Here is a 19,124-nt window from a genome sequence, read left to right as displayed (position 1 = left end):
TATTGCTCCCTCCATCCTTCTTTAAAAACTACCGTCGTATCTGCACCTCCTTCTTGTGGGGGGACAAACATCCCCGTATCGCATATAAAACCCTTACGAGGCTGAAATCTAAAGGAGGTATCGGCCTTCCTGACTTGTATAACTATTACGCCGCTTGTCACCTAACTAGAATAGCGGACTGGAACATACATGAGCCTCATAAAGATTGGGTTTCCATAGAGAAGGGCTTCACTTCTCTGGATCTCCACTCTTCACCGTGGCTCTTAGACGCCCACGTCCCTCCTGCTCTAAAACTCCACCCCCTTATTGGTCCCTCTCTTAAAGTCTTCCGTTCAGTTAGCGCGTATCGTTCTATCTCCACGGTTCCAGGCCCTATGACCCCTGTCCGCTTGAATCCCGATTTCCCTCCTGGCATGCACCGTGCTTACCTAACCTCGAACTGGGCTCAAGACCAATTGAGAGTCCACCATCTTTGGGACAATGACGCCCCGCTCTCCATACCCTCCATCTCTGAAAAGTCAGGCATGCCCCCTTTACCTCCCTGGCCACACTTACTCCTCAAGCAATACCTCCTGTCTCTCTCTCGCAGGTGCCCCTCCTTGTCCTCCTTGACCCCGTTCGACTACCTGTGCCAACAGGAAGGCCCGATCCGCAGACTCCTTTCCACCATCCACTCCTTCTTGTTAGATGAGCCCGAGCAGAGGAAGCTCAAACGCTGCGAGGATTGGGAAGCGGAACTTGCTGTCACTTTCACCCCAGAAGACTGGGACCTTATCCATACAAACAACCACAAATGTTCACTTAATGTCACCACGCAGGAAAGTGGTTACAAACTCGTTAGCCGCTGGTATTACACCCCCACGAGATTACATAAGCTTTTCCCTTCCACCTCACAGATCTGCTGGAGGTGTAACGCTGAACCTGGTACGCTCCTCCACATCTTCTGGGCCTGCCCTCGCCTTACCGCCTTCTGGGAGGAAGTCCATAGAATTGTGACGCAAGTTACCACAGCAGACATCGCCTTCACTCCTGCCCAATACCTTTTGCACCACTCTTCTACTTCCAGCAGGACTTATTCTAAATCTCTGGCGATTCTCATGGTGAACGCCGCCAGGCAGTGCATCCCGGCACTGTGGAAGACCACGCACGTGCCTACCGTCAAGCAGTGGTTCCAGCGCCTCTCAAGGGTCGCGGAGATGGAAGAACTGATTGCCATCGCTAGGGATGCCCCCTCCAAACATCACAAAAAATGGGCATGCTGGACTCATTATACTTCCACACCTGAATACTCCCGACTCTGTTAGTAACGACCCTGTGGTACTGTACTCATTGACCCCTTGGGTACACCGCTCTTTCCGTTCTTTATGCTCTTCATTGTCTCCCCTTTTTTTTTTTCTTCTCCTCTCTCTCTCTCCCCCCCCTCCTTCCCCCAGTCGACTCTCCCCCTCTCCTCACCCTCCCTCCCCGTCTCCCTTCCCCTCCCCGTCCTCCGCAGGCAGCTTCGTTGTCTCTGGGCGGGCCCGGACAACTAGCTCCCTCCCTTCATTGCACGACTTAGTTGCTTCATTATCATTCCCCCTCCCGGACGACTCCCCTGTCTCCCGTCCCTGGGTTTTGATCACCCAGGCTATGGGCCCCGACACGGACCTGCTCGACCCGACCGCTTTGTCCTCCTGATGGTTCGCTTCCTCCATTGTGTCTAGTTCTTTTGCTTCTGCTCTTGCCACCCCTCGCTTTCCACTTCAGATCCCTGTTTATCTAGATACGCTTCACAGGGTGGAGTTGTCCCAGATCCCCCCGGTTATCAATGATGTTTGTTATATGCAATTTTGTATTGTTACTTTTGCCAACTTCGGCTGTTTACACGCTTGTACCTTTACACTTTTGTGTACATCTCTGTAATGTTTCTTTTGCCAACATCGGCTGATTGTACGTTTGTAACTTTATCTTTTATGAACCAATAAAATACTTTAAAAAAAAAAAAAAACAACCAGAAATTTGTGAAGTTCTGCTCCCTTCAAACACCCAAAGAGTGGAACTTGGTATACTAGAATGTTGGGTTTGTGGTATGGTTGTTCATAGTGGGAATGACACAACATCCCACAGACCCCACCTTTAGGATTGTCACTTGGCTGGTAAAAGTAGGACTTGTTGCCAGTGCTAATATTTGAAAAAAGAGCATATGAATTGTATTTTTTTTCTCAGTAAAGCTGCCTGCTAGGGGAGGCACGAGGGTAAGGACAATGGACACCATAGGTTATTTATTCAATGCCAGCTTTTGTGCTCCACCAGGTATTCATCCATACTTTTTGTTAATCTCAAAGGGTTTTAGCTGCACTTGTCCTGTAAAATAATAAATCAAAATACAACAGAAATCTGCATTCTTCAAAACATATGTATTGTTAACCCTCCACTCTGTCAAATCTTTGCCAAATTACATACTTTTTAATAATAGGGAGCAAATGTTCCTTTTTATAGTTACATTTCTCGAGATGTAGAATGAATCCAAATTAAGAGAATTCACACAAAGAGTAACACTGCCTCTGATGCAGTGTGACAAACAGACATCTGTTCACCATACATTAAGACGTGAGCAGCATTGCACCATGTTACCTCCGTTTCCATGGCAATAACAAACCAATGAATAAACCACACAAGGGATGAGTGAGGTGAGTAAGTGTGAAATTGATTCAGTTGTACACAGGAAAATGTGGAACTGATTATTTTTCAGGATGCAATTTCTGGTAGGGAATACCATTTCTTTTTACTAATGTTATCACAACTGTGCATGTTTCTTCCTAATCAAAATAATCCATTTCTAAATGTACGCCTTTATTTATTCTTCATGTGGAATTTTCTTATATCTCTCAAGTCTTTTCCATAAATAATGTGCTGGAAAGAGAGAATGCTGCCAAATTAAATTACGCCTTGGCTACGGAATATACATGCATGTCTGAATATACAGCAGATGCAAAAATATTAGCAAGTTTGCTTTTTTTCTTAGAAGGAAGCATTACTGAACATGTGTGTGAATGTTTGTATCTTACATATTGTTGTAAATCTACATTGTAATGCTTTTACTGTAATTGAGTTCTTCGGACAAAAATTGTGGTTTTGCATAACACGAGGTAATGGAATATTGACATATTGCTGTTTATGGAATCTTTCTGTTTCTCAGTCAGCGTGTTAGAATGTGGGTAGTAATAATAGTGTTCTTTTTAGTGTGTGATATAGAACGGTTCCCTGAATCTGTTCTCTGTGCTCAAATTCATACAGGTTGGCAGACTTGGTACAAAAACACATTACATGATAAATACAGTATGATATCTATCTATCTATCTATCTATCTATCTATCTATCTATCTATCTATCTATCTATCTATCTATCTATCTATCTACAGTATAATTGTATGTAAAGGTCATAATGAGAAAAAAAACTGTAGAATGAGAGTCCTTAAGGTATTATCTAACATATAAGGGATATAATATAATTTACCAGTTAGTTGTGATGACTTTTGTCATAATGGTTCAGTTAATTATTCCAAGTATGTAGCCTTTGAAAAAGGTGAGTTTTGGTAAAGATATACATTCTTTGTTAACCACTTAAGCACCGGAAGATTTTACCCCCTTCCTGACCAGGGCCTATTTTGCAATTCGGTACTGCGTGACTTTAACGGACAATTGCGCGGTCGTGCAACGCTGTACCTAAACAAATTTGACGTCCTTTTTTTTCCCACAAACAGAGCTTTCTTTTGGTGGTATTTGATCACCTGTGCGATTTTTTGATCATGCGCTATAAACAAAAAAATGCGTAAATTTTGCAAAAATAACAATATTTTTCAAATTTTTTTATATGAAATTCGCCAAAAAAAAAGTAAAAATCTAAATTTTTTAACATTTTCGGCCAATTTGTTTTATGCTACATATGTTTGGTAAAAAAAATCGCAAAAAGCATTTTTTGATTGGTTTGCGCAAAAGTTATTGTGCTTACTAACAAAGGGAAAGATTTTTGTCATTTTTGTTGTTTTTTTTTTTTAACGAGTAATGGCGGCGATCTGCGATTTTTTTTGCGGGACTGTGACATTGCGGCGGACAGATCAGACCCTTGACTGACATTTTTGACACTTTCGGGGTTACCAGTGACATTACTGCAGTAATCAGTGCTATACATATGCACTGTTACTGTAAAAATGACACTGGCAGTGAAGGAGTTAACTGTATTGGAGAGGGAGGGGTTAAGTGTGTCCTAGGGGCGTGTTTCTAACTGTGATTGGCTGTGGCTACTAGTGTAAGAACAGAGATCAACGGTCCTACATAGTAGAACCGTCTGATCTCCATTCTTACACAGGGGAGACTGACAGGCGGCTGTGTTTACATTAGCCGCCTGCCTTTCTCCCGCTCTAACGGACGATTGGGTCAGCCGGGCACACGCGTGGGGGGGTCCGTGACCGCGCAGGAGCGGGAGCGCACCTCCGACGGCGCGCGCTCGCTCCCTAGAGCCTCACAGGCTAGCGAAGTAGCCCTACGTTGCTTTGCCTGTGAGAGGCTGACTGCCGACCTAAATAGTTGTGCGGCGGTCGGCAAGCGGTTAATTATGCTCAGAACTAAAAAAATATATTTAAAAAATATTTATTTCCAATCAGATAAAACTTTGTTCTTGACTATTTCATATTTTATTTCAAGTAAATATATGGAGCTTCTGACTCCTTTTTAGATCTTTGGCAGGCATCCCTACGCTTGTGCTACTATCTATGCACTCCGTGCAACCTCTCCAAAAACCCCCTCCCACTCTCTAATCAACACCTTATTAGTTTCACTCTCTACCTGTCTTCCACATCCTCTCCCTCCAACCACCTAACAGTGACCCGTAGAAACCTTTGTCATCTCAATCCTTTTCTTCTCTTCTCTGTTACTGACCACCTCTATTACAGAATCTCACCCCCATCCTGCCCCAACAACAACTCAGAACCTTGGCAAACATATGACACCAGAAGTCTCAAAAAACATTGCTGCATTCTTGAGCGCCTGTGGCGTAAGACTACGCCCCAGTAAGACTTTAACAAGTATAAATCTGCCCTCCAATAATACTATTCCTGCCTCCTCACTGCCAAGCATACCTATTTTATGGCTGTCATTAACACTTACTCATCCAGTCCTAGTCCTCTCTTCTCTACCTTCAACTCTCTTCTTTGTCCCCCACCACCTCCACTCACTTACTCACTCACTGCCCAGGAGATTGCCAATCACTTCAAAAATAGGATTGATACAATTTGTGAGATCTCCAATGCGCAGATACCTCCCCCACTTTGCTAAACCTTTTTCAAACGCCCACCCAACCACCTGCCCCCTGGACCCTTTTCCCTCACAAATGTTACAGTCACCCTCTGACTCTTTCCTACACTCTCCAACTCACATCTTCAATCTCTCCCTCTCTTCTGGCATCTTCCCCAACTCTCTAAAACATGTACTAGTCACCCCCATTCTCAAAAAGCCCTCACTGTACCCCTCCAATCCTAACCCTACACCCCATCTCCTTACTCCCCCTTTCCTCCAATCTCCTTGAACATCTGGTGCACAACTGACAAAGTGACCATCTGACTGAGAACAAACTTCTTTATCCCCTTCTTGCCAGATTTTGCCCTCAACACTCCACAGAAACTGCTCTCCTTAAACTCACAAACAATCTACTAATGGTTAAAACCAATGGACACTATTCTGTACTCCTACTCCTGGACCTCTCTGCTGTCTTTGACACAGTGTATCACCTCCTCAAAAAAAAACTCCACTCCTTTGGTCTCCACGACTGTACTCTTTGCTGGTTCTCATCCTACCTATCCCACCGCACCTTCAGTGTCACTTAAACATTTTCTCCCTCTTCTCCTGTTCCTTTCTCAGTCGGGGTTCCCCAAGGTTCTGCTCCTGGCCTTCTCCTATTCTCAATCTACACCTCCCTGGGTCAGTTGATTTCCTCCAATGGCTTTCAATACCTTTTCTATGTTACTGACACCCAAATTTATCTGTCTACCCCTCAGCCCACTCCAACAGTCTCCTCACGCATCATTCATTTACAAACAGGTGTACAGTGGGTATAGAAAAGTATCACCCCCTTTCAAATAATGACATTTTGTTGCTTTGTGGCCTGAAATGAAGACAGACACTGTTTTTGTTTTACCCAGCTGTATTTACTCAGTGCAACTTATAACATTCAAGTGAAAGATATAACACCACCATGTCAGAAAAAAATCAAAAACCGAATCACTGAGTTGGAAAAAATGACCCCCCTTGTATCAGTATCTTGTCGAACCACCTTTTTCTTTCATTACAGCCTTTAGTATATTGGGATATGTCACCTCTAACTTTGCACATCTAGATTTTGCAATATTTGCCCACTCTTCTTCGCAGACCTGCTCAAGTTCAGTTCAATTTGATGGTGACCCTTTCTGGACTGCATTCTTCAAGTCATTCCACAGATTTTGAATAGGCCACAAGACCATGCAAGGACATTTACCTATTTCTCCTTCAATCACTGTTGGGTCATTTTTGCTGTGTGCTTTGGGTCATTGTCATGTTGTAAGGTAAATCTTCTTCCCATTGACAACTTTCTGGCAAAGGGCAGCAGAATATGTTGCCCAATCCATATTTCCTTCTATCTTGACAAATGCTCCAGTCAGTGCTGCAGACCCCAACCCCAAAACAGGATATTACCGCCTCCATGCTTTACCGTAGGAATGGTGTTATTTAGATGGTGAGCCACCAGTCATATCGTTTGGTGTTGAGGCCAAATAATTCAATTTTATTCTCATCTGATCATACCACCTTTTTCCATGCGGCCTCAGAATTTTCAAAGTGCATTTTGGCAAAGCTCTTTGTGGGAATTCTGTTAATGTAAAGTGTTAATTTGGAGATTTTGTGATATTGTTGTCACATGCACACAATTACCACTCTTTGTCATAAATTCCTGCAACTGCTTCAGAGTTGCTGTGGGCCTCTTGGTAGCCTCTCTGACCAGCTTCCTCCTGGCTCTTTCATCTAGGTTGGAGCAAAGTCCTGATCCAGGGAGGGTCTGTGTTGTACCAAATACCTTACACGTCTTAATATTAGACTTCATTGTGCTTCTAGGCATTGATAAAGCCTTTGACATTTTTTTTTGTATCCACTTCCTGACTTTTGCCTGTCCACAAATGTATCCTGGAGATCTCTTGATGGTGCCTTGCCGCCAATAGTTTATTGTTTGTCTAAGTTGCACTAACATGGACTGTAATTCTCCAGCAAAGCACTTTTCATGCTGAGTTAATCAAAATGACCACAGCTGATCACAGTTTACAGTCAAATGGCTTTGTGTGCCATTGAGAAGGTGATTACTTACATCTGATTGAGTTTACAAGTCATTTTTAGGAGGGGGTGGTCCTTTTTTCAACTCAGTGATTTTGTTTTTGATTTTTTTTTTCTGACATGCTGGTGTTTTATCTTTCACTTGTATGTTATAGGTTGCACTAACAGCTGGCTAAAACAAAAAAATGTGTCTGTCCTTATTTCAGGCTGCAAAGCAACAAAATGTGATTATTTTAAAGGGAGTGATTATTTTCTATACCTGCTGTTTCAGCCTGGATGTCAAACTCAATCTATCCAAAACCGATCTCATAATATTTCCTGCCCCACGTGCCTCTTCCCCTGATTTCTCTGTCAAAATCAACGACTCAAATATTAACCTGTCCCCGCTGGCCAAGGTTCTAGGTGTAATCCTGGACTCTGAACTATCCTTTCAGTCCCACATCCATTCGCTGTCCAAAGCTTTCCGCCTCAACCTTCGCAACATCTCCAAGGTACTCCCCTTCTTAACCAATGATACCACAAAGCTTCTAATGCACTCCCTGGTCATCTCCCACCTTGATTACTGCAACTACGTCCTCATTGGCTTAACCCTTTATATGCTATCCCCCTTCAGTCCTTCATGAATGCTGCTGCCAGGCTCATCCACCTTACAAACTGCTCAGTGTCTGCAACCCTTCTCTACCAATCCCCCCACTGGCTTCCGCTCACCAGAATAAATAAATTCAACATACTAACAAAAACTTACAAAGCCATTCACAAATCTGCGGCTAGCTACATCACTAATCTTGTCTCCAAATACCAACCAAATTGTTCTTTTTGTTCCACCCAAGACCTCTCTAGCTCCCTTGTCACCTCATCCCATGCTCACCTCCAGGACTTCTCCAGAGCCTCTCTTATCCTCTGGAACTCCCTACCTCAATCTGTCCAACTATCTCCTACTCTGTTTACCATAGATGATCCCTGAAAACTCATCTCTTCAGAAAGGCCTATCCGGCCCCCACCTAACATCTGTACATTTATTTTCTCTATTAGCCCATCCCCCACAGTTATTACCTTTTGTATCTCTTGACCCTCCCTCTTAGATTGTAAGCTCTAATTGCAGGGCTCTCAGATGCCTACTGTATTAAACTTTATTGCAATTGTAATGTCTGTCAGCAAAGTTATGCTATATTTGCGTTTTTTTTACTTTAAAGGAAATCTGTTTTTTGTTTTAGTATATCATAGAAGCATATGACGTTTATCAGCCTTCTGCCAATGTTCTTATCAAATATTGTTGTTTGCCCACTGACAAATTAATGATCAGTCTAAAATTTTAATGGTTAGCTTATTTTAACAGTGAGAGACAGAATTAGTATTTAATCCTCTATCAATCAGCAAGATTTCTGGCTCCCAGGTGTCTTCTTTACCGGTAACAACCTGAGATTAGGAGCACTCTCTTAAAGGGAATGCTCCTAATCCCAGCTTGTTACCTGTATAAAAGACACCTGTCCACAGAAGCAATCAATTAGATTCCAATCTCTCCACCATGGCCAAGACCAAATAGCTGTCCAAGGATGTTAGGGACACGATTATAGACCTACACAAGGCTGGATTGGGCTACAAGACCATCGCCATGCAGCTTGGTGGGAAGGTGTCAACAGTTGGTACAATTATTCGCAAATGGAAGAAACACAAAATAACTGTCAAATTCTCTCTGTCTGGTGCTCCATGCAAGATCTTACCTCGTGGAGTTTCAATGATCATGAGGACTTGAGGAATCAGCTCTGAACTACATGGGAGAATCTTGTCAATGACTTCAAGGCAACTGGGACCATAATCACCAAGAAAACAACTAGTAACACACTATGCTGTGAAGGACAAGAAAGTACATGTACAGGCCCATCTGAAGTTTGCTAATGAACATCTGAATGATTTCAGAGGAGAACTGAGTGAAAGTGTTGTGGTCAGATGAGACCAATATCAAGCTCTTTGGCATCAATTCCACTCGCCGTGTTTGAAGGAGGAGGAATGCTGCCTATGACCCCAGAGAACACTATCCCCACTGTCAAACATGGAGGTGGAAACATTATGCTTTTGGAGTGTTTTTCTGCTAAGGGGACAGGACGACATCACCGCATCAAGGGGACATTGGACGGGTCCATGTAAATCTTGGGTGAAAATCTCCTTCCCTCAGTCAGGGCATTAAAAATGGATCGTGGATATTCGTGGGTATTCCAGCATGAAAATGACCCAAAACACAGGCCCAAGGCAACAAAGGAGTCCTTTAACAAAAAGCACATTAATGTCCCGGAGTCACTTAGCCAGTCTCCAGACCTTAATCCCATAGAAAATATGTGGAGGGAGCTGAAGGTTTGAGTTACCAAACATCAGCCTCAAAACCTTTATGACTTTCAGAGGATCTGCAAAGAGGAGTTGGACAAAATCCCTCCTGAGATGTACGCAAACCTGGTGGCCAACTACAAGAAACGTCTGACCTCTGTGATTGCAAACAAGGGATTTTCCACCTAAGTCTTGTTTTGCGAAGGGGTCAAATACTTTTTTCAGTCATTAAATTGCAAATCAATTTATAACTTTTTTGAAATTTGTTTTTTCTGGATTTTTTTGTTGCTTTTCTGTCTTTCACTGTTAAAATAAATATCCAAAAAAAGGAGCAAGTAGGCGGGGCACTACAAGGGACTATAAACACCTGCTCAAACGGCGCTAAAATACAAGTACCTTAAAATCTATTGTAAAAAAGATATATGAAAGTTTGATACAAACAATATATCTAACAAAGCTGCTGCTATAAATGAAATGACATACAATAAAGGTGCATATATAATAATATCACAAACAAGATATACTACAACACACTAGCAGCGCTAAGAGCATAAAATACATATATATAAATGCAGTCCACTGGGATAAAGTCCATGTGCTCATATGATCATGCAGTGTGCCCAGAATATTCTCTCCTGACAATCCAAGGTCGTGAGTATGTTGGTGAATACACCGGACCCTCCACCTCACCAATGTGCTCCCCCAAATCAGAAACACTCACCAGAAATCTGGTCAACAAGCGCCTGTACCATCAGCCTATCACAGGCTTAGAAACGATCTCCTCAGGAATTAACCAGGAGCGCCGGCACTTGAACCGTCTCAATCAGATCAATTCTGGGACTCCATACTGCCTGACGTGCTGCTGGGGACAGCCTGGGACAGCAGCAGGGACATGTTCCAGTGACGATCCCTTGTCCCCGGTCCTTCCTGTACGTGCAGCTACACAACAGCAAACACAGACAGCTGCAGGGGCTGTGTTTGCTGTTGTGTAGCTGCACGTACAGGAAGGACCGGGGACAAGGGATCGTCACTGGAACATGTCCCTGCTGCTGTCCCAGGCTGTCCCCAGCAGCATGTCAGGCAGTATGGAGTCCCAGAATTGATCTGATTGAGACGGTTCAAGTGCCGGCGCTCCTGGTTAATTCCTGAGGAGATCGTTTCTAAGCCTGTGATAGGCTGATGGTACAGGCGCTTGTTGACCAGATTTCTGGTGAGTGTTTCTGATTTGGGGGAGCACATTGGTGAGGTGGAGGGTCCGGTGTATTCACCAACATACTCACGACCTTGGATTGTCAGGAGAGAATATTCTGGGCACACTGCATGATCATATGAGCACATGGACTTTATCCCAGTGGACTGCATTTATATATATGTATTTTATGCTCTTAGCGCTGCTAGTGTGTTGTAGTATATCTTGTTTGTGATATTATTATATATGCACCTTTATTGTATGTTAAAATAAATATACTATTAAAATTATAGACTGATAATTTATTTGTCAGTGGGAAAACGTAAAAAATCATCAGGGGATCAAATACTTTTTTCCCTCACTGTAAATGCATATGGAGACATGCGTATGTGCATATCACATGCACAGGCTGTGCTACCTCCCTAGACGTGCTGTAAATCGAATATGATTACTGTTTTTCCTTCTCAATGCAAGTCTATCATTCAACTCCAAATGAAAATGTACTCCATAGAGAGATACAGTATATAGAGTACCACAAATGCATTCTGTGTATGCTTAACTAACTTTATCTTAGGAGCTGTTCAGCTATAATACTGTCTTGATATGCAAATAGAAACTAGAGGGTAAATCAACAAATCTTGTTATGAAATATATAATAATGCATTGCTTCCCAAGTTCAGTTCACAAGGAGCACTAACAGGCATCCATGAACTTGAACTTTATTCTTTAGATATTGGTTAACACACACCTAAACTGAGAAATGGTATGTTCATTTTTATTATTATGTTGAGCTTAAAAACAATAGGGTCAGACTGTTCACTATTTTCGGTAAATGTCCCTTTTGGGGTGTATGGCCTGTCAACAGCCAATTGAGTGATGTTCCAGTGCACTGAATTTCCACATATAGAGCCTGGTACATGTGGAGTCAAGACTGGTAACTACAATAAAGAATACTGACAGTCTCTCCATACATGTGCTAAGATGTAAATATCCTCAGTGATAGTTCTCCATCTTGTGTTCCTGGGATGTGTTTTTTATATTTTCTTTATTATAGAAAGGATTAGAAAAAGTCAACCTTTTGTATTCAGATAAATATGAAATATTGCATATAAATATTTTGGATTCTCATTTTTAGCCAGCAGGTGGAGCACTGAGCTTTTTTTTCTTATATTTTCAAGGCTATTGTTTTCTGCTTTGTTGAGAGAAAGTCGGTTAATTACTGAGCTCAAGAGATCAATTTGAAATTTACAGGCATACATGAATAAACCAGAATAGTAGCTAATCCACCTGAATCCTTTACCCTCCTGCTGTGCACAAATTGACCAATTGCATCTGTATTAGATTTCAGTAAGAGTCAGCCAGAAAGGAATTGGATGGCTCTTGTTATGCTTACTTTTTTTAAAACCCATAATGCTCTTTGATTCCAGTGTCATGAGTGCATTCTGTAGTTAATGCTGTAAAATAAAATATAGTAATAGTCAAATAATAAACAATTAAACTAAAAGTGGGCCAAAGCCAATACAAGATACCTAAAAAGTCTGTGCTAGCTTCATACTACCTAATTTTTTTTTGGTGTCCCACAACTTAATCTTTATTTTGGTGTCCTTCATCTTGTTACCAAACACTGTCTTTCATATTAGTCCCAACTACATTGGTACCTGCAGAACCCTATTTTGAATGTAATGATCATGGTGGGGAGGGAAGACTAAGGAAATGCTTATTCATACCTGCAGCAGACTAAAGACATAATTACCCCTATTAGTTGCTCTCAGGCTGACCTTAAAGACTGTGGCCAAACAACTGCTTTTTAGGGATGAATAGTAATGTATTTGAAAAAAGTAATATGTTATTGTATATTGTGGCCTAGCCAGCTTTTTCTTTACTTCATGCAGATTTGCAACGCTATGAATAAAATAACCTACCTTAAACTTATCACATTCACATCACTATTCATTTATTCAACAGCATATGGCACCAGTATAATCCCTTCATTTGGCTACATTTAATTCAAAATGGCAAATACTATTTCTTTTGCTGCAAGCAAATCTGTAAGTTGCCAGACATATTGGATGCTGTATCCTGCAGACCACATTTGTGGTAAGATCAAAATCCTTCAGCATCAGTAATAACAAAAAAAAAAACACATTGTACTATACATACTTTACACATTGTACTGTCAAGCAATGTAGAATGAAATCCTAAATATACGAGGATATAATTTTCTTTTACTTCCTTATATATATATTCATGCCTAAAAATGTTCAATTACATCAGAGGTAGGCAACTTTTGAGAGGTAGAGATCTACCTGAGCAACATGGAAAAGATTAAAGATCACCAGGATGCAGCGCCCCAACCCCACCCCCTCCTTTATTTATTTTTTTTTTAAGAAATTACCTAGTAAGGCCCCAATAAAACAGATGGCATGAAGAAAACTTATGAAAATATATTAAAACAAATGTCACTGTAAAAAAAAAAAAAAAAGGATGTATATACTTATCTATTTTCAGCCTGCCACAGTCAGGTCGCGTAACCCCCTGTGTTAGAAAGTGGTGGCTACACGGGAGAGGAAAGTGCTTGGAGTGGTGATGTCACCCATAGGTTCCCATGTCCCAGTCGTTGTTGGCGCTCCCTCCTCTCTACTGCATATGCTGCTAACTTACACAGGTAATATAATGTAAACAGCTAGCTAGGAGCAGCCTGAAAATCGGTTAGTAGGCATAGGTGTTAGGAGGAGGGAGGGGATATTTTTAAGGCTATGTAGGTTTAAGCTGAAATACCGTACTACTTCAATCTTTCTGCACTGATGACAGTGGTAGCGTTTCAAACTAACCCTCCCTATTGGTGGGCAGTGGCAGTGTTAATTAACTCCTTTTGCTGCAATAGTAGCCAGTGACAATGTTTATTAACCCCATTCATGCTGCAGCATAAAGGGGTTAATTAACACTGACACTGGTGCCACTATTTCAGCACAAAGGGGTTAATTAAGTGCCACTGGTCACTAACGGATCACTGACCAGTGGCAGTACATTATCATTCATGCTGCACATAACTATGCCCTTATTAATTAACCCCTTCCTCCCCATCATAAAACCCCCTCACTGTCATATCACATCACACTTTCAATGTGTCAACATGAAAATATCTGCCAGCCAATGCCTGCTGCTTTTAAGTGCCTGATTTTTAACCACTTGCCTACCGCTCACATGGAGGGTACTGCGGCAAAGTGGCTCATTATCGTCCAGCGACGTAGACCTACGTCGCTGGATCCCGCCCCATCTCAGCGGCACGCTCGTGCCGCCGGATGCTCGCTCCCGCTGTATTCAGACACAGCGGGAGTCGGGCCAGGGGAGGTGAGGCGGTGATCACAGCCGCTCTTCCCCAATCGTCGGGGATCGAGTGAGGAAATCCGCCCACTTGTGTAAACAAAGCGGACGGATCTCCTATGTGACAGGCAGGGACAGATTACAGGATTCAGCATAGCTGAACCTGCGATCTGTGTCTGTGTCACACAATCCCCTCCCCCCACACGCATCAGTAAGCATGAGGCATACATTTAACCCCTTGATCACCAATAAAGTTAACCCCTTCCCTGCCAGTGTCATTATTACAGTAACAGTGCATATTTATAGCACTGATTTCTGTAGTAATGTCACTGGTAACCCCAAAAGTGTCAAAAATGTCAGTTAGGGGTCCGATCTGTCCGCCGCAATGTCGCAGTCCCGCAAAAAAAATCGCAGATCGCCGGCATTACTAGTAAAAAAAAATAAACAATAAAAATGACAAATCTTTCCCGTAGTTAGTAAACGTGATAACATTTGCGCAAACCAATCAAAATACGCTTATTGTGATTTTTTTTTTTACCAAAAATATGTAGCAGAAAACAAATTGGCCTAAAATGTTAAAACATTTTGATTTTTTAATTTTTTTTGGGAATGTTATATATCAGAATGTAAAAAATATTGTTTTTTTTTTTCAAAATTGTTGCTCTTTTTTTCAAAAACTAAAAATCCCACAGGTGATCAAATACCACCAAAAGAAAGCTCTATTTGTGGGGAAAAAAAGGACATAAATTTTATTTGGAAACAGCGTCACACAACCACACAATTGTCCGTTAAAGTAACGCAGTGCCGAATCACAAAATATAGCCTGGTCAGGAATGGGGTAAAATCTTCCAGTCTTAAAGCGGTTAAAAATACGCTCATTGAGAATTTTTTTGTCAAAGACATGTAGCTAAATACATTTTGGCCTAAATATATGACAAAAATTGAATATATTGGATATTTTTTAACTGTCAAAATAGAAAATGTCAATTTTTTCGCAAAGTTTTCACTCTTCTTTTGTTAATATCGCAAAAAATGAAAAGCGCAGAGGTGATCAAATACCACCAAAAGGAAGCTCTGTTTGTGGGAAAAAAAGAATGTATATTTCGTTTGGGTACGGTGTTGCATGACCGCGCAATTGTCAGTTAAAGTCGCGCAGTGCTAAGTTGCAAAAAGTGGCCTGGGCGTAAAGCAGGAAAATCCTCCGGTGGTAAAGTGGTTAAGTTATTGCTCACTTTAACTTACACACTCCCTCCTGGTGTTGATGCCACTCTCATTTCCTATCCCACCTCCCGGGGTCTGAATGACATCAAGTCAGAGGCCGGCACTGGAAGTCATCTGTTAGGTGCAGATTATAGGGAATGTGTGTATACATGTTGGGTTTGTGCCGGGTGCAGGAGTGCACTGAGCAACACTGCCCTGCAGGAGTAACAAATATGAATATTTGATATCATTGAAAAATGCTCCAGTGATCCAAAAAAGTATATCCAATTATATATAAAATGCTAAAAGAAATACATTTGTGTATATGTGCAATAAATATATGAAAAAAAATGTATACTGTATATGCAGTGGAAAATAACAGCCCAAGATGTGTAAACCAAAGTTCTTAGTATCAACCTTTGGTGAAAATCACACACACACATAAATGTCTTCATCAAAAAGTGACAAGTAGAAAAAATTACTTGTGCCTTAATACTCAGTGAGGGATAAATGGATGCATGTGTGCACACAGGGAGATTCCAAGAAGAGAAATATATTTTACTGGTGGAAAAAAGTGAAACTATCTAGATATTGGTAATTATTGATAAGAGAACATAAAAGAAAGCATAACCTAGAATTACCAAATTATAATAATACATAGAAGTAACTAACGAGAATTACCTTTTCCCTGGTCTGATTACAAGAAGTTAACATCTGGTTTATAGGTTTGATCCTCTTTTTACAGACAGAAGCTACCGTCTGGCAAATTTATATTAAAGGTTTAGTTATGCTTTAAAAAGTGTTGAGCTTTTATTTGTTTTCTACCTAAAGCCAATTTCAAAACTACACGTCCACAGGCTAAAAATACTGCAGCTATTTCACTGCAGAACGTATGGAACTGTTACCCTGTTGAAAAAACTTAAAAACAAAATGTTCTACTGGCAGGAACAACCTTGTAAACCTATATTACAGAGGTGGTGGTTATTTTAGAGATCATGGTTGCCTTCAGTTTCATATGATTTTACCAAAAGACACTTGGTCTTCTAGATTAAGTTTAGGTAGAGTTAGATGTTGTGCTTGGTTTTCTAAATGCCCTTTTATCTCTAGAGGGAGATCCTGCTGTTCAAACATATCCTTCCAGAACCAAGCTAGATTCTTTTTTTGCAGTAGATGGAGGAGGTTTTATATGGAAGGCCTTTCTTGTATGCCACCGACATATTTGCAAGAGGTTTGTACATAATCTCATTAATACACTTTTGAGAATGATAAACGTTTTATTTAACAGGTTGGGTCTTTTGTGAGGAGTTCAATAATTGGAATAGTAATTTAAAAAGGACCTGTTTCATTTTCTAAAAAATGTGCTGTGAGCCTGGGTTCACAATACTGCGATGCAGGAAGCAGCGCGATTCTAGTGCGGGTTCCCGCATTGCATCTCCCCTCAGGCAGTTCCCACTGCCCTCTGCGAACCACTACAGGTGTCAATACAAAGTTAATGACTCCCACAGATCGCAGTGCAAACTGTGAATTCGGACAGGAATCGGATTGCACTCCAAGTTCCTGCGGCATTTTTGTGCAAATGGGATGTGATTTCAGCCATACAAACTGTATGGCTGAATTTGCATCGCACCGACATCGCATGTGATCTGCATAGCAATGCGGTGTGAATCAAATGCAATGTCTGTGTTTTCAATAGTGTGAACCCAGGCTAAAGGTAGACACATTTTTTTGGTTGTTTTTGCAATTGAACTTGTTAGTATGCTAGAGTTAGAAAACATGCTGCAATACTACAATGAAGTTCTCAGTCATCTGCCTGATAGGAAAGTGCTGTACAGAAAGTGTTAAAGTCTGTATACCAGATGGCAATTAAAGGTTTGTGGAAGTAGTGTTTGGTGACTGCACTGCGGTACTATGGCCTGCCTCTTACCTTCAGAGTGCGTAACTAAGGTTTAATTACTAGTTACCATTAAAGCCCTTTTACATTAAACCCAGCTATCTTTGTTATATGACTGACCACTCTGAGGAAGTTGACTTGTCATGGTGATGTTCTGAGGGGCTGAATGATTTTGAACCTATCACACCTTACTCATGCTAACCGAGTTAGGCTAGCCATACACATAGTTTAGTTTTCTCATCGATATACTGTATCTAGGGGCTGGTTCAGTTTGCTTGTATCAGATAATCAATGGAAACTTTCAATGTAGCAAGGGATATGGCGAAGCGTAACTTGTATAGAAAAAGTCAATATTTGCATATATTTTCTGCTGTCATTATCTCTGGATTTACCGATCATTTTGATAAATTTTTAATTGCAGGTAACACCTGTTTATACATGTTTCACCACATGCTGTGTTTACAAATGGAAAGATTTTAGTAAACTAGCTGAATCAAAGCATAACACCAGATACAATATATCTTGTGTATAGTTTGAACTGTTGTAAGGAACACATTAAGTGCTATGTCAAACCATTCAAAGTTTGCATCAAGTTACCGGTACATGGTTTAGTACAGGAATGAATGCTTTTGACTCCTAATAGTGGAGTCTCACAATCACCTCTCTGGGGTTATTGCCTGTAAATCCTCATGATTGGAGGGTCCAATAAACCCCATCATGCAGGTAAGCTGTCTAGTAACTCACAGGTGCAGCTGTTGCCTCTCGGCTCCGTCCCCTGAACCACAAGTGGTTCTGCCTTGCTCCGAACAGTCCCGATTTAACGTATGTGATAAGAAGAATAATGCATGTGGTCAGGAGTGAATAATCCCTAAAAGGAGTTGAGAATCTGCACACAATTATTTATCTACATATTTCTTAAATGTCCCAGTCATGTGCAGATAAAATAAGTAAACAGGAATTTGCTTTTCACGTGATTAGATAATTAAAGTGAATATTTATACAATTTATTGTGTAAAGATTGTCAATCTTGATTGATAATTTGTCATACAATTGATGGAGCACAGACATACTATGAAGGGAAAATTTGAAAGCGTTAATATTTTTGATGAAGGTGCTGTTTGCTTTATATAAAGTGACAAAAGAGATGTTAACAAGCTGCCAGGATGTAACAGTTTATAGTTAGAGATTAGTGAATAGGTTTGTAAGAACCAAGATTTGAACTGTTCAGTTGTATGAACTGATGTGCATATCTGCCAACTTTTGGAAGTTTGCTGCAACAGGATGGCCAGCCCTCCCCTTATCGTATCATTACTGTCATTTGTATTAGTCTAGAACGGTGAACTTAGTTGCAGTGTTTAACACATCACTAATCCCCACTGTTTCTGACTGTCACAGGTTTGTTGTCTTCTTTGTCACACACTAATTGGAGTTAGGCTGTTACTGTCAAACAAGTCTTGTTAGTTTTCTGTTTGTGCTGTTAGCTGACAAAAATCATTTTGTTTTCTCAGAGTTCTCCTGCAAAAGTAAAGTGTCTTTTTTTTTCATGTGTAGTGACTTTCAGGTTGCAGCATAAAAAAAAAAAAAAAAAAAATATTGCACTATTTGTCATGTAACAAATTACAGTGTCACAGTTAATCAAGTACTCTTCACACACAATCCACACGCACAAAAAAAACACACACACACACACACACACATACAAAGTTTGTGTTAAACTATTTGGCAAACTCAGTTTTAGACTGGCAAATATGCAGATTTTTTTAAAAAGACTGAGAAGCCCAAAGAATTCCACGGTTAATGAAACTAAAACACAATAAAATAGTTTTGGCAGGTAGGGATGGGCAAACGATTCAGCCTGAGCATGACTTA

The 19,124-nt window shown here is 40.9% G+C and overlaps 1 protein-coding gene across 3 annotated transcripts in view; it reads left to right on the top strand.

Moving 5' to 3' along the window:
- MYO16 (myosin XVI) overlaps window positions 1-19,124 on the top strand; it is a 539,163-nt gene that overhangs the window by 53,034 nt on the left and 467,005 nt on the right. Inside the window, exon 1 of one of the 3 annotated variants that reach the window (XM_082247039.1) lies at window positions 2,727-2,744. The exons of the other annotated variants lie outside the window; for them this stretch is intronic. The gene's annotated coding sequence lies outside the window, so the exon portion shown is untranslated. Of the gene's footprint in view, window positions 1-2,726; window positions 2,745-19,124 lie in introns of those variants that run through there. 3 annotated transcript variants of the gene reach the window in all.

Source organism: Pelophylax lessonae, assembly GCF_965119305.1.
Source record: "Pelophylax lessonae genome assembly, chromosome: 2".
Classification (NCBI taxonomy): Eukaryota; Metazoa; Chordata; class Amphibia; order Anura; family Ranidae; genus Pelophylax; species Pelophylax lessonae.
This window is presented reverse-complemented; position numbering and strand designations above follow the sequence as displayed.